The 15,360-nt window shown below is 48.6% G+C and overlaps 1 protein-coding gene across 8 annotated transcripts in view; it reads right to left on the bottom strand.

The window, feature by feature from the left end:
• The window catches only part of DAB2IP (DAB2 interacting protein), a 134,131-nt gene that overhangs the window by 117,019 nt on the left and 1,752 nt on the right, over positions 1-15,360 (bottom strand). For 2 of the 8 annotated variants that reach the window (XM_030817743.1, XM_030817750.1), the window contains exon 1: positions 665-809. The exons of the other annotated variants lie outside the window; for them this stretch is intronic. The gene's annotated coding sequence lies outside the window, so the exon portion shown is untranslated. Of the gene's footprint in view, positions 1-664; positions 810-15,360 lie in introns of those variants that run through there. 8 annotated transcript variants of the gene reach the window in all.

Here is a 15,360-nt window from a genome sequence, read left to right as displayed (position 1 = left end):
ATACAAAATCAGAAAACAAAACAAAACAAATTAAAATTCACAACAGCCTGGGTGCAGTGGCTCACACCTGTAATCCCAGCATTTTGGGAGGCTGAGGCAGGAAGGTTGCTTGAGGCCAGGAGTTCAAGACCAGCCTGGGTAACACAGCGAGACCACCATCTCTCAGAAAAGTTAAAAATTTAGCCAGGTGTGATAATGCATGCATGTCATCCTAGCCACTTGGGAGGCCGAGGCAGGAGAACCGCTTGAACCCGGGAGGCGGAGGTTGCAGTGAGTGGAGATCGTGCCACTGCACTACAGCCTAGCGACAAAGCAAGACTCCATCTCAAAAAAAAAAAAAAAAAAAAAAAATCAACAACAGCTCAAATGGTGATATGGTTTGGCTCCGTGTTCCCACTCAAATGTCATCTTGAATTGTACTCCCATAATTCCCACATGTTGTGGGAGGAACCCGGTGGGAGATAATTTAGATCATGGGGGCGGTTTCCCCATACCGTTCTGGTGGTAATGAATAAGTCTCATGAGGTCTGATGGGTTTATCAGGGGTTTCTGGTTTTGCATCTCTCTCATTTTCTCTTTCCACCACCATGTAAGAAGTGCCTTTCACCTCCTGCCATGATTCTGAGTCCTCCCCAGCCACATGGAACCGTAAATCCAATTACACCTCTTTTTCTTCCCAGTCTTGGGTATGTCTTTATCAGCAGCCTGAAAACAGACTAATACAAATGGCCAGTTAGAAAAAGTGGATCTGGCAGGGCGTGGTGGCTCACGCCTGTAATCCCAACACTTTGGGAGGCCGAGGTGGGCGGATCACTTGAGGTCAGGAGTTCAAGACCAGCCTGGCCAAATGGCAAAACTCCATCTGTATTTAAAAAAAAAAAAATGAAAAATTAGCTGGGTGTGGTGACGCACAGCTGTAATCCCAACTACTCAGAAGGCTGAGGCAGGAGAATCATTTGAATCTGGGAGGCAGAGGTTGCAGTGAGCCGAGATCCTGCCACTGCTCTCCAGCCTGGGCAACAAGAGTGAAACTCCATCTAAAAAAAAAAGAAAACGTTAAAAAAAAAAAAAAAAAAAAAAAAGAAAGAAAAAGTGGATCAGAGAAGCCCAAAGATCAGGAATCAGGAACATACCTGTGGGTGGGGAAACATAACTCCCACGTGGAAAGTGAACTGGCTAGTGCTCCCCAAGGGAGGGGCCAGGTGAACTCAGCAGGAAGCCAAAGGTTAAAAACACCATGCAGGCTGGGCGTGGTGGCTCACGCCTGTAATTTTCCCCAAAGTGCTTTTCCCCAGCACTTTCGGAGGCCGAGGTGGGTGGATCATTTGAGGTCAGGAGTTCGAGACCAGCCTGGCCAACATGGCAAAACCCAGTCTCTATTAAAAAGATAAAAAGTTAGTCGGGCGTGGTGGTGCACACCTGTAATCCCAGCTACTCAGGAGGCTAAGGCAGGAAAATTGCTTGAACCGGGGAAGCAGAGGTTGCAGTGAGCCAAGATGGCACCACTGCACTCCAGCCTGGGTAACAGAGCGAGACTGTCTCAAAAACAAACAAAACACACCATGCAACAAGTCATGGAATCTTCAGATTATTAGAACTTTCCAGACAAAGAGCTGTCCAGCTTATGCCTCTGTGTATGTCTATTTAAGTGTGTGTGTGTGTGTGTGTGTGTGTGTGTGTGCGTGTGTGTGTGTTGGGGCTGGGGATGGGGGATGAAGCCAGATAAAGAGTTTGCTGAAATAATGCACTGATAAATTGGCAGCTCTCCTCGCTGTCACTGCACACTTTTTAATTTTACTTTTAGTTCTGGGATTCACGTGCAGAACGTGCAGGTTTGTTACATAGGCATACATGTGACATGGTGGTTTGCTGCACCCATCATCCTGTTGTCTAGGTTTTAAGCCCCACATGCATTAGGTATTTGTCCTCATGCTGTCCTTCCCCTGGCGCCCCCGACCCGCCGATAGGCCGCAGTGTGTGATGTTCCCCTCCCTGTGTCCAAGTGCTCTCATTGTTCAACTCTCACTTATGATTGAGAACATGCCACTGCACACTTTTTCTAGCTCGGCCTTCAGGCACGCCTCTCTGGGACAGGGAGGAGAGGTGTTGCTTGGAGGTTACTAAACCTTACCCACCTGTGCTACGCAGACTAATGTTCCCCAAGGAACCATGCGTCCTAATCCCTAGAACCTGTGATATGTCACCTTCTGTGGCAAAAGGGACTTTGCAGATGTGATTAATTTAAGGATGTTGAGATGAGGGGATTATCTTGGATTACCTGGGTGGGCCTAAAATAATCACAAGGGTCTTTACAAGAAGGCGATAGGCAGGTCAGAGAAAGCAATGTGATGACGGAAGCAGAGTGACATGGGGCTATGAGACAAGGCACCAGGCAACTTCCAGAAGCTGGCAAAAGCAAGGAAATAGATTATTCTCCAGAGCCTGAAGAAGGAATGCAGCCCTGCTGACACCTTGATTTTAGCCCAGTGAAAATGATTTCAGACTTCTGTCCCCCAGAACGGTAAGATAATAACTTTCTGTTGCTTTGAGTTACAAGTTTGTGGTCATTTGTTACAGCAGCCACAGGCACTAATACATCCATGGATCCAGGCTCAACATATTCTAGTTACATTAAAGGAAAGATAGAGGGATAGAGGTTCAGATCATCGGCTGATTCAGGACTATGGACTTTCAAGGGCTCCCATCTCTCCTCTTTCAAATCTACAAATGCCTTAATGAAAGAGAAAAGCTTCCTTTTAGAAATATCACACTTATTCCCATAGAAGGTCAGCTTTATTCTTTCTCCATAATGCACTTTTTTTCAAAAGACATATGCGATAGAGCTTGAAAACCACAAAAATATAGGATACCTTGGTTGCTTATTTCATAATATAGCCTGGAGATGTTTTCACATCTGTACACGTTATCCTTTCATACAGTCACTCCACACTCTGTGTATTTTACCTTTAGTATAGGTACTAAGTACATCTGTAATACTCCTTTAGGGTATATAAGTTCTAATTATAGCACTCCAGAGGGAACCATGATTATCAAAACCTAAATATCCACATGTATTATTAAATTCATCTTATTTTTCATTTCATTCATTAACTGTAAACTATTTTCCCCCAAAATTTCCACCTTAGTAATGTTCCGCACTTTTGTTCTTTTCTTTATTTATTTTCATTAGAGATGGGGTCTCACTATGTTGGCCAGGGGGTCTCCGACTCCTGGCCTCCAGCAATCCTCCTTCCAGCCACGGCCTTCCAAAGTGCTGGGATTACAAGCATAAGCCACCATGTCTAACTCATGTTTATTTAAAATCTATATTATTAAATTAGAACAACATGGCTATATAAAATAACAGGCTTATTTTTTCTAACAAATATAAACAGGCATAAAGTTTTAAGTGTGTACATATTGGTTTTTCCATGTAATTCTGAAACTTTCTTTACTTTTCTGTATTTGACAACTTGGAAGTCAAATTTTAACTTGTCTCCAAAGTTCTAATTTAATGATTTGATACTAAAGCAAAACTGAATTTCAGTCCTTTGTGTAATTTTTAGCCTCTAGAACAGTTGGCTCAGACTGTATATCAGATCCTGTAAGGGACATGAGGTTATAATTTGGGAAAGCTACAAAGAAGATCATTTTATGTTCTAGAATAGATCATGATTTTATGTTCTAGCATAGATGATTTTATGTTCTACAATAGCCCTGGGAAGTTAGCAGGAAGGGGAACTGATATAAACCTGAAGCTTATTCTGTCTGCTATGCCATGGATCATAGAGTCCTTTGTCTCTGACCCAGGTGTCTCGTGTCTTCCACCAGAACTCATGAAACTACCTGTTTAACTTGTTAGCTGCAAGTAGAGTAAAATCTCAGCCACTTCAGTGATTAGCCAAGAGCACTAAAACATACTTAATAAATTTAACACATAAGAGACTAATAACTCAGAAACTCTGCTGAGAGACACTAAGGATCTAAATAAAGAGGTATACCACATTCAAGGGTTGGAAGACTCAGTATTGCTTAGCTGACATTTCTCCCCAAACTGATCCATAGAGTCAATGTAATCCCAATCAAAATCCAAAATAAAAATTTTGAGGACACTGACAAGATGAATTTTTAATTTAGATGGCAAACCAAAGGACCTAGACAGCGAAACAAACTTGAGAAAGAAGAAACAGGTTGGGGGACTTACGTTACCTGGTCTCAAGAAGTACTTTGGTCTTGAAATATAGCTAATTTACAAAACAATGTAGTATTGGCATAAGGATAGACATACAGATCAATGGAACAGAATAGAGTCTAGAAATAGACCCATACATACATGGGCAACTGATTTTCAGAAACAGTGCCGAGGTAAATTGATGCTGGAAATGATGTTTTTCAACAAATAGTTCTAAAACAACCAGCTATCTCTATGTAATAAAAATGGATCACCAGGAAATGTGGAGAAACAGATCTAAGAGAGATAGTGACTGTGCCATGTATTTGTATTTTTATCCTAAAATTGACTCCTGAATTAAGAAACATCAGTTCCACCTTTAATAGGAGGAAACTGAAGTTCAAACCATGACCATACAGCTAGGAAATGTTGAAAACAGGATTCAAGCCCGAATATCTCTGAATCTAAGGGTTGCCCCAATGTGGGAAAGGAATGGCACTGTGCAGAGATGAGTGAGAAAACAGTGGTCCCAAGTCACTCAGGAAGCTGAATTTGCACCCAGCCCTTGGCCTCTCTCTATGTCCCCAGGGCCCAGCTCAGTCCCAGCTACCCAAAGATGAGGGATGTTGATTTCACATTTTGTTTTTATGATGTTGAGTTTGGAGGCAGTACAGGTACAGTGTCCCGAGGCCATGGAACTGTGACAGCCTGCTGTCTCCCGAAGGGAACTGGGATCGAGTTCCAATGGTCTCTAAGCTCAGGAGGTGGTTCAGAGTCAGAGGAGGTTGCCCACTGCTGCTGGGGAGTGGACTCTGGTGGGAGAGGGACATGGGGACAACTGTAGAGGGCTCAGCATCCAGGCCACCATTCCTGCCCGGAAGATCCGCAACATAGAGCACTCGGGGGCAGGGCACAGCAGCTCCTCAGAGGGGACGAGTTTGGCTTGGAGCTGGTACTCCAGAGGTGGGGCAGAGGAGCTAATGAGACACATCCTTCCCAGTTACATCCCAGGATGCTGGGTAGGACCCTTCCGCAAGGACAGTGCAAGGGTTTGCTTGCTCGTTGGCCTCTGGTTGGCCGCGTTAATAGTCTGGCGTAGCCTAGTATAAATCCTACAAGGTTTTCAGCATCTGTCCACCTTGTCCCCAGGTTTTCCTTTTGCTTCTCTACTTGAGCTCCCTAACAATTGCTTTTGACAGCCCATGCTTCCTATTCCTTATCTCCAGACACCCCTCACTTCCAAAGAATTCCCAGCCTTCCAAAAATCTCTGGATTTCCTGAACACTCCAAGGATGAATTTACCGGCCCAAAGTCTTCTCTCGACCCTGAGTTTCTTTTTCCTTTTTTACTTTCTGAGAATTTCTAGTAATTGGAGTCGGCAGTGTCACTTTCCCCATTTTTTCTTCTGGAGTTTTCTTCCCACGATTCTTTTCTCTGCAGCTGCAGGGCCCATTCCAGGGCCGGCAGAGAGCTGGCATTTATTCTGTGCTGCTGGAGTTCAGGAAACTAAGGAGGTCTCAGGGTGTCCATATGTGTTTGCTCCTCTCTGCCATGTGCAATTTCACCATATCCATTTTTAAACACACAATGCAATTCGACACACTTGGAAGCATACGCATAGGCTTCTATGTAAAGCAGAAAGCACATGTAGGCAGGATACCCACCACCTTTGGGTGGCCAGTTATCCCTGGAGAGAGAGTAGGTGGCTTTAGCTGTATCTCGGGCGTCAGCAAACTTTCCATAAAAGGCCAGATAGCAAATATTTCAGGTTTACAAGTCCATATGGTCTCTGTCTCAGCTATTCAACTCTGCCACTGTAGCGTGAAAGCAGCTATAGACAACACACAAATGAATGAACATGGCTGTGTTCCAATAAAACTTTATTTATGGGCACTGAAATTTGAATTTCATATAATTCCCTATGTTCTCCTTCTTCTGACTTTTTGTTCCAACCCTTTAAAAATGTAAAAACTATTCTTGGCTCACAAGTCATACAGAAACAGATGAGGGGCGGGGTTTGGCCAGTAGACCACACTGTCCTGACTCCTTCTGGACCTGCATCATTTCTATTTCTAAGATAGAAAGAAAAGAGAAGAGAGGCAGGTATGGCAATGTTAAGGTTTGTTCAACCTGAGAGGTGGGTGTCTGCAATAGTATTTTCTATGCTTTTCTGTACTACTTTCAAATATTTTGGAATTTTCAAAAACTTAAAGAAAAGAAGGGGAAGGGCTGGAAATAACCCCTCGATGATCCCAGAGCTTATTGGTGGGTGCTAGATTAAAGGTGATTTTTATTTTCTTCTGTTCTGTAATAGATATTTACTGTTTTTTGTAATCTTAGGAGTTGGGGTTTTTTGTTTTGTTTTTGAGACAGGGTCCTACCCTGTTGCCCAGGGCAGAGTGCAGTGGTGTGATCATAGGTCATCATAACCTGGAACTCCTTGGCCCAGGCAATCCTCCAACCTCAGCCTTTTAAATAGTTAACACCACAGGCCTGTGCCACCACAACAAAAAATTATAAAATTTTTTGTAGAGATGGGGTCTCACTATGTTGCCCAGGCTGGTCTCAAGCTTCTGGCCTCAAGTGATCCTCCCGCCTTAGCCTTCCAAAGTGCTGGGATTACAGGCATAAACCATGGTGCATGGTCATCAACATTATTATTGTTGTTGTTGTTTAATTTAGATGGAGGGGTTTAGCCCAGACTGGTGGTCTGTCTCCTGAGGACCTTCCATAGCTTCTGGAAGAGAGCCTCTTCCAGAATGTCCCCCGACACACAGGAGCTGGAGCACTCCCTGTGCTAGTAAAACCTGCCCCTCCCTCTGCAGACAGCATTGCTAAAGTGGGGGAGGGGGGCCACAGCCTGGGTCCTCTGAAGCTCAGGGTCCCAGGAGAGTTCAGAGGCTGCTGCTGATGGGTAGAGACACTCACCCCACCCTGTTTGCTGCTAAACCTACAATTGTGAACAGGTTTCTAGATACCAGGTGGAACCATGACTGTATCGACAGTTAATGGGAAATCCAAGCTTCTCTTGCACTCCCATTTTCACCAACTTCGCCAATCCTGTCCTATTCTGCACCCCACACCTCCTCTCCCCCAAATAATCAATCCCTTGCAGCCTCCAGCACATGTCTCACCTTCTCCTAAAGCTGCTCCCTGAAGAGCCCCTTGCCCGGTCTTGTGCCACAACCCCTGCAGCATCAGCATCCAAGGCAGGCCCATCAGCCATGTCCACAGCCTGCCAGGCACCCCCCACCCCAGCCCTCACTGAACCTCATCCTCCCCCTTCTTCACGCCTTTCCAAGGGCCTTATCCCACCACCTTATCCCGCCACCAGCTCCTACTCCTCTCGCTGTAAGGATGACCCCTGGACTTCTCCTTCGTGGGTGTCAGCCTACCATCCTGTGGGAATTCCAGGAACTAGTTCAATGTTTATAAATAAAAACTATGAAGTAGCGTAATATGAGGGTGGGCCACATAGAACCACTGACTTCTTTTCTTGCCAAATATAGATGTTTAAAAAAAATGAACACCATTTAGTATGGTGCATACTAGACATTTATGCATTGCATAAAAGGAATGTTCTAACCCCAAAGAATCCAAAGACCATCATCTCAGAATAAAAAAGAGGCACCAAAATGGGTTACTGAAGTGAAATGGATGTTATAGGAAACTCGCTGCAATGCCCTTACAGTCCTCATTTCACCGCAGGCCAGGGAGAGATCGTGGCAGGAGCCCAGCACTGGCCCTCGGATGGAGGCAGCCTGTCTCCTGTGTCAGCCCTTCCAAACTTCCCAGCTCCTCTCCACCTGCCCTCTGCCTTCCCCCATCCTGCACCTGCCGGCCTCCTTCAAGATTCTCCAGGAAGCAGACTGGCCTCCCTGCTCCCTCTTCCCACTTTCTTCTCCCTGCACCATACCAGTCTAGCTTGCGGGTTGCTAAGAGTTCTTTTCCTAAATCACAGCTCTGGTAAGCATATGAGGGTTAAACATCCTGGACTCTGCCACTCAGTAGCTGGGTGATGCTGAGCAAGTCGCTTAACCAGTCTGAGCCTCAGTTTTCTCATCTACAAAGTGGAGCTGATAACACCACCTGGGAGAATGACGATTTAAGGCAGGATGCATGTAAAGGGCTTAGAAGAACCCCTGGCGCTGTGTAAGTGCTCAAGACATGGCGATCACTGTTATCATTCCTGTTATTTTCAAAATCCTTCCTTGGATTCCCAGTGGCCTGCCAGGGGCTGTTCTCCCCTCTTTGCTCACCATTCAAGGCCCTGCCTACCTTTCCAGTCACACCATCTGCTAACCTTATGCCAAGACTACTTTCCCCTTGGCCTCTGAGCTCCCAAGGGCGGGGGCTGGCTATATCTGCTGTGGCAGCCCCTGGCACACAGGTCGCACATACTAGGTGGCTCGCTAAAGCTCTGCTGCTCTGAACAAGTACCAGTGAGACCTGTGGCAGCCTCTCAGGGGAGGGATGCCGAGAAACCACCTAGGTGGGTCCAATCCCCACTGGCATCACGTTTTCTTTTTCTTTCTTTTTTTTTTTTTTTGAGACGGAGTCTCGCTGTGTCACCCAGGCTGGAGTGCAGTGGCGCGATCTCGGCTCACTGCAAGCTCAGCCTCCCGGGTTCATGCCATTCTCCTGCCTCAGCCTCCCGAGTAGCTGGGACTACAGGCGCCCGCCACCATGCCCGGCTAATTTTTTTGTATTTTTAGTACAGACGGGGTTTCACCATGTTAGCCAGGGTGGTCTCGATCTCCTGACCTCGTGATCCGCCCACCTCGGCCTCCCAAACGTTTTCTTTCTAGATCAGCCCTAACTGATTTGCAAGCAACCCCTCAGACTTTGGGTGAACAGCTAATAATCACAATTCTCCCAGCCTATGATGACACCCTATGCTGTGTCATATCTATCTGTTACATGTGCTTCTGAGCCCAGAGATGTTCAGTGACTTGTCTGCAGTCACACAGCATTTATGACCTAGTCAGGACTCTGTACACACTCCTAGGCCAAACTCTGTGTCCCCAGAACAGAGGTGTAAGTGGATAGAAAACCAAGCTTATTCCAGGTTACCAATTTATTGGTTTCCAATCTCCAAACCCAAAGTCTACAAATCCCCATGCCAAGCAGGACACTAGGAAGGAGTCATCTCTGACTGCCCAGCACCCTTGGGTCCCACTCTCTCCTCTTCTCCCCTGTCTCCCTCATCAGCCAGGGGCTTGGGGAAGGCAGGCAGAGCCTCATGGCCCCCACATCTCCCTCCCCGTGCTCTGCCTATTTCATCTCACAGCTGTGTCGGCACATCGCCTCCAAAGGCCAAGGAAAAAGAAATAGCACAGCCCAGATGCCGATAGTACTCTCCTGTCTGTCAGGGAGAAGAGAAGAGGGAAATAAAAGCTAACAAGACTTTCAAAAGCAAAATCCCCAAACCACCTCTCAGGTACCTAGCAGCTGTCAAAGTCAACACAGGAACCTGGCGAAGGGAGGAAAACTCATCCCCAATAAAACCCAGGCAGCTGTGGATCTGAGATTCGGAGACTGAGCACTGCCGCATTTCCAAGGGCGTGATGGGCGTCCTCCGTGGCGCTTCTCTGCTAACGTACAGGTGGTCTGTCTAGACTGAGGAACCAAGCCTGTCTTTGCTGAGTACTGAGTCTACTCTTTTTTTTTTTTTCATTATTATTATTTGGAGGGCTATTGAGATTCCCCTTGCTTCCTTATTTATGCAACTGGGAAATCACAGCACAGAGAGCTGCTTCCAAACTGAAGGCCACATGGGCCAATTTCAGATGGATAATTAAATATTGAACAAACGCTGAAATGCCTCTACTGAATCGGGATGGCTAAAAATAGCCACCCCACCACTCCTAGAGCGGGCACGCGATACATGGGCATCTCGGCTGCTCATTCTCAAGCCCCTCCTCCCTGCAACTGTCAAGCGCAACCTTCCCGGGAAACAGCAGAGGCGGCGGAGGAAAATAGACTCCCCGAATACCTACTTAATGGAAAACAAAACTTCAGCTCCCAGCAAGCTCTGAATGTTCCTGACCAGGAAATACTCTCCCTTTCCTGACATTTAACCAAGTGGCCCGGAGAGGGAGGTGCAGGGGAAATATCATAGCCATTGCCTTTCTCTTAAAAATAGTCAAAAGGCTTCATGTCATTTCTAAAGCAAAACACGTATGCAGCCCGGGATGTGAGCATGTTTGTGTCAAGTTCAACAGTACACGAGAGTTGAATCGCCATTCTGTCTCCGCAGAAGACCCAACCAGGAGCTCAGGGACTTCAGTTTCCCTGTCTGGGCTCATCTTAGGGAAAGCAACAAACTACACCAACATCGAAACAGGATACAAAGAGATCTGAGTTCCAGACCTGGATTTCTCGTTAACATCTTTAGGTAACCACGGGCAAGTGGCCTTGGCTCTGTGGACCTCAGTTTCCCCAGCTGTCAAGGGGAACAGTTGGCTCCTGGTACTAGAGCCACAAGTATCCATCTCTCCAACCTCCCCATTCAGTAGCTGGGCAAATAGGCTCCAAGCCCCTGCCTGTACCCCCAGATCTTAGTAAGTACAGAACTAAATAGAAGGACGGAGACAGGAGAACCGAAACCTGAACCACTGAGATGAGGAGCACGCCCTGGGTCCATTCCAGCGCTCTCTGAGTTGCAGCAACCAAGAAAGTTAGACGGAGCCCTGGGGCTTTTGAGCATGAGCTTTTGAGTCCAGTGGCCTGGGTTCAAACCAGTTATTTCACCACGCCGACAGGAAAATGCAAGGGAAATATCACACCCAGAGCTGGGTTTCCTCACCTGGCAAAGGAAAGTGACAACAATAACCCCTACCTGCAGGAGGATTGGAGAGCTGAGATGAGACATTTGGTAATCAGGGGGAGCTCTTGGCATGGGGCCAGGAACACATTCAGCTTGGTGAAAGGGAGCTGTTCTCTTCCTGATTATTAAAGGTGATGAGGGTGGGTCAGGAAGGACAAAGGCAAGGGCAAGAGGCTGACATTCCAGCAGATTCAATGGGGCCTGTGGCCTCCTTCGAGGACCTACAGAGCTCTGGGGATTAGGCCTCAGCTGTCTGCCAGGCTCCAGGGACCTCACACCAGGAGACTCTGAACCCTCAGCACTAAGGGCTTTGGTGGAGAAACATGGCTGAGGCCCTGAGACCTGTCACATGCCCTGGGAAAGGGCATGGTTGGCAAGACATGAATGACAGCAGGATCCAGGGGGCAGGGGCAGGCCGGGGAGGTCCCACCTGAGCTATCCCAGGCAGGTGGAGGAGGCAACCACATGCCAACGGGGCCACTCCCCTGCCTCCCTCCCAAGCTTTGACCAAGATTGTGAGAGACGATTGCCATGAACACCCAGTGAAGTCATTGGCTGTGAAGGGAGGTGGCCTTCTCAAAGCCAGGGTCTGACCTTAGAAAGGTCTGCCTGCCCATGGATATCGCAAGGTGAATCTCAGGACCTGGTGGTGGGCAGAGCTGGGCTCCACCATTTCTGAGCTGTGTGGCTTTGGGCAAAGCTTTCATTCTCTGGGCTACAGTTTCCTCACCTATGAAATGAGGATAATATCAGTATCCATCTCACAGTGTTGTTCTGAACACTGCATAAGACAAGGCAAGTTCAGAGTTGAGCTCATTTCCAGGCACGGAGCAGGCATGCAGCACACAGGAGCCATAACAAAAAGGAGCCATTTTTACCCTCATTACATGACCTGAGCTCCCCAATCCTTGAGGTATGTAAGGGAGAGGAGGGACTGGAAAGGCTAGGGCCAAGCCCCAAATGAGAGATTGTGTCTCAGCAGAAACAGAAGAAGAGACAAGGCAGAAAAGGGCATAATGATGATTTCACAGGTCTCATCCAAGGTGGAGGCAGAGAGCCAGGCCTAGGGCCCTTGTGGGGAACATCTGAAAACTGGGGAACCACAAAACACAACATCTGAATACTGGGGAACCACAAACCCCCCCCACCTCAGGGCTGTTCTCAGGCTCGCCCAACTCATGAAGTCCAAGCTGTTGCCCCAGAGGCCTCTTGCAGACCTTATCAAAGCCAGGGTCCCGGCCAGGCACAGTGGCTCATGCCTGTAATCCCAGCACTTTGGGAGGCCGAGGCGGGTGGATCACCTGAGGTTGGGAGTTCGAGACCAGCCTGACCAACATGGAGAAACCCCGTCTCTACTGAAAATACAAAATTAGCCGGGTGTGGTGGTGCATGCCCGTAATCCCAGCTACTCGGGAGGCTGAGGCAGGAGAATCGCTTGAACCCGGGAGGCGGAGGTTGCGGTGAGCTGAGATCATGCCATTGCATTCCAGCCTGGGCAACAAAAGCAAAACTCTGTCTCAAAAAAAAAAAAAAAAGCCAACCACATGCCAACGGGGCCACTCCCCTGCCTCCCTCCCAAGCTTTGACCAAGACTGTGAGAGACGATTGCCATGAACACCCAATAAAGTCATTGGCTATGAAGGGAGGTGGCCTTCTCAAAGCCGGGGTCTGACCTTAGAAAGGTCTGCCTGCCCATGGATTTCGCAAGGTGAATCTCAGGACCTGGAGGTGGGCAGAGCTGGGCTCCACCATTTCTGAGCTGTGTGGGTTTGGGCAAAGCTTTCATTCTCTGGGCTACAGTTTCCTCACCTATGAAATGAGGATAATATCAGTATCCATCCAGAGAAGTTACCCACCCCCCATGGTGGCACAGAGGTCCTTACCTAACTCTTCTCTTGGTTAGGAACCAGTTGTGTGAAACCATCCTCCCCCATCATGTGGGCAAGATACAGAGGCATGCAAGAGGGGTGCGTACAGACACGGAGGAGGACCTGACCATCTCAAGAGAAAAACATCTGCAAAACCCCCAGCTCCCAGCCAGGGCCTGGCAGGTGGCTGGACCCCTAGAAAAACTCAGATGAATACATGAATAACATAATCAAAACCCCTCATGGCTATGGGTATAGGCATTCCAAGAGGCAGCAGAGCAGGATTAACCCCCCTCAACAGATGGGGAAACTGAGGCCCTATGATGTGCCCAGTCGTGCAACCAGTTCGCGGCTGAGCTGGAACTAGAGCCCCTGCCTCCCACTAACTCTGTCCCCTCCCACTGCTCTGTCCCCTAGAAAGAGCCTTGTGCCCTAGTGCACCCCAACAAGCTGGCCTCCCCAACAGACTGGGGGCCTGGCAAGGGCTGGGAGCACGTGTGATTCATCTCCATGTGCCCCTGCACCTAAGCTGAAGCCCAGCACATAGTAGGTGCTTAAGAGGAGCTGACTGGCTGAATGAATGGGTCAGAACTTTATCTAGGGCTAGAGGAAAATTTCTGTTTCTCCTAGTAGCCCTGGGGAAACAGAGGGGTCAGAGACAAAACTGTTCTTGATTTTGGTGTGACTAGGTGGGGAGGCACCTTGCTGATGACACCCTTCTGGGGACAGGATCCCCCCAAATCCATGGGGCATGGCCAGCCTTCAAGTGGAGTCAGGGACACCGTGGGAAAATGTAAATGGCCCTCCCCCTCCGAAGGTCACTGTTTCTACCCCACCTCCAGCTACCCTCCAGCTTCGTGCTCTATCCCCCACCACACCAGGTCTCACTCTGCCCATTCTTCAGATGGGGAAACTGAAGCCCAGAGAAGGGAAGAACCTAAGCCCCTTATTGGTCAAACGAGGGAGACTGCAGACACTGTCCCTCACTCACAGCCCTACAAGGGACAAAGCCCTGCTCCCTTCCCCCAGCCGGCCAGCTGCAGAACCCGGCAGCAACCAACTCTTCCTTGCATTTTTCTGTTTCTGAACAAATACACAGCCTGAGTTCTTGGTCATTTTCCTTCCATACTAGTGCCAGAGGCCAGAAAGAGTGTGGGGACAAGAGTCTGATCCAGGCTGAGATGCTAGGCACCACCCACTCCTCTGAGGTCTGATGCTACCACGCCATGGGACCAAGCCCCCATGTGGATGGGGAGACTGAAGTTTAAGGTCAGAAGGGACTGGCTCAAAGGCCACAGGGTGGCTTCCTCAGCCTGAGTTTCTCCCTGGGTGGGGCCCTGCCCTCAGGTGGTGGTTGTTGCTCTGGGGCAGAGTCAGGTGTCTGAGGCTTTAGTGGAGGGAGGGCAATGGCTGCCCTAGCTGCCTCCCACCAAGGAGGACAGGGTGCCTCCAGCCTCCACCCCACACCCTGGCTGCAGCTCTAACTAACGCCTCATCACTCAAGGCCTTTTTTAAAAAAACAAAAACAAAAAACCAAAAAACAATATTGAGACAGGGTCTTGCTATGTTGCCCAGGCTGGTCTTGAACTCGTGGGCTCAAGGATTCCTCCTGCCTTGGCCTCCCAAAGTTCAAGGCCCTTTATCAAATCCAAACTACTGTTGCCTGCTCTTCCCCACCTACCCACCCAGCCCCCTTCCCAATCCACTCCCCTCCCCAACCCCAGGAGGAACTGTATCCTCAACACCCAAGCCGTTTTCCTTCTCCCTGACTGTGCATCTGTTCATTTTGTCCAGAGAGAGGACAGTAGCTCACCCTCAGCTGCAGCCTTAGTCCCAGGCACTGGCTTCTGGCCTTCACATGACCCTGTCACTGCTAGCCCCTCTAACCACACAAGGTCACTGAGGAGAGGTAACTGGCTGAAGAATAGTTGTGTGCACAGCTGAGACTTGAACCCAGATCTGACTCAATCACTGCCTCTGCCAAGGGAAATCCTAATCATTTTGTGAGATCCCATCCAAATGTCACCTCCTCTGTGAAGCTCTCCCTGATCTCCCCAGATATAACTTCTGTTCAGAGACAGTCTCCTCCCCACTCTCTGCAGGCTGTGAGCTCCTTCAAGGTTGGGACACAAAGCAGTGATCCTGTGCATGTGGGGGTCTGGGAGCTGGGGCTCAGGTGACAGCCCCTGACACATTGATAATCCCCTGCCCGGTCAGCTGAGCAGGAGCGCGACTCCCATTACAGTCAAGGATGGAACTGGGCTGAGGTGAGAAGAGGAAAAGGTCAAGCAGGGCATTTCTGAGGCAAAGGAGGGGCAGGTGGGTGAGGTGACGTGAGGTGTATGCAGAAGGAGAGGCCCCAGGGTGATCTGAACAGTACTGGGCATTTTCACAGCTCCCATTTCTCAGTTTCTTCACTGAATCCTCCACATACAGCAGGTCCATTTTACAACCAGGAAAACTAAGTTCAGAAAGGGGAAATGACTTGCCCA

This window comes from Nomascus leucogenys, chromosome 8 (assembly GCF_006542625.1).
Source record: "Nomascus leucogenys isolate Asia chromosome 8, Asia_NLE_v1, whole genome shotgun sequence".
Classification (NCBI taxonomy): Eukaryota; Metazoa; Chordata; class Mammalia; order Primates; family Hylobatidae; genus Nomascus; species Nomascus leucogenys.
The sequence above is the reverse complement of the archived record's forward strand: the minus strand, read 5'-3'. Positions and strand labels throughout refer to the sequence as shown.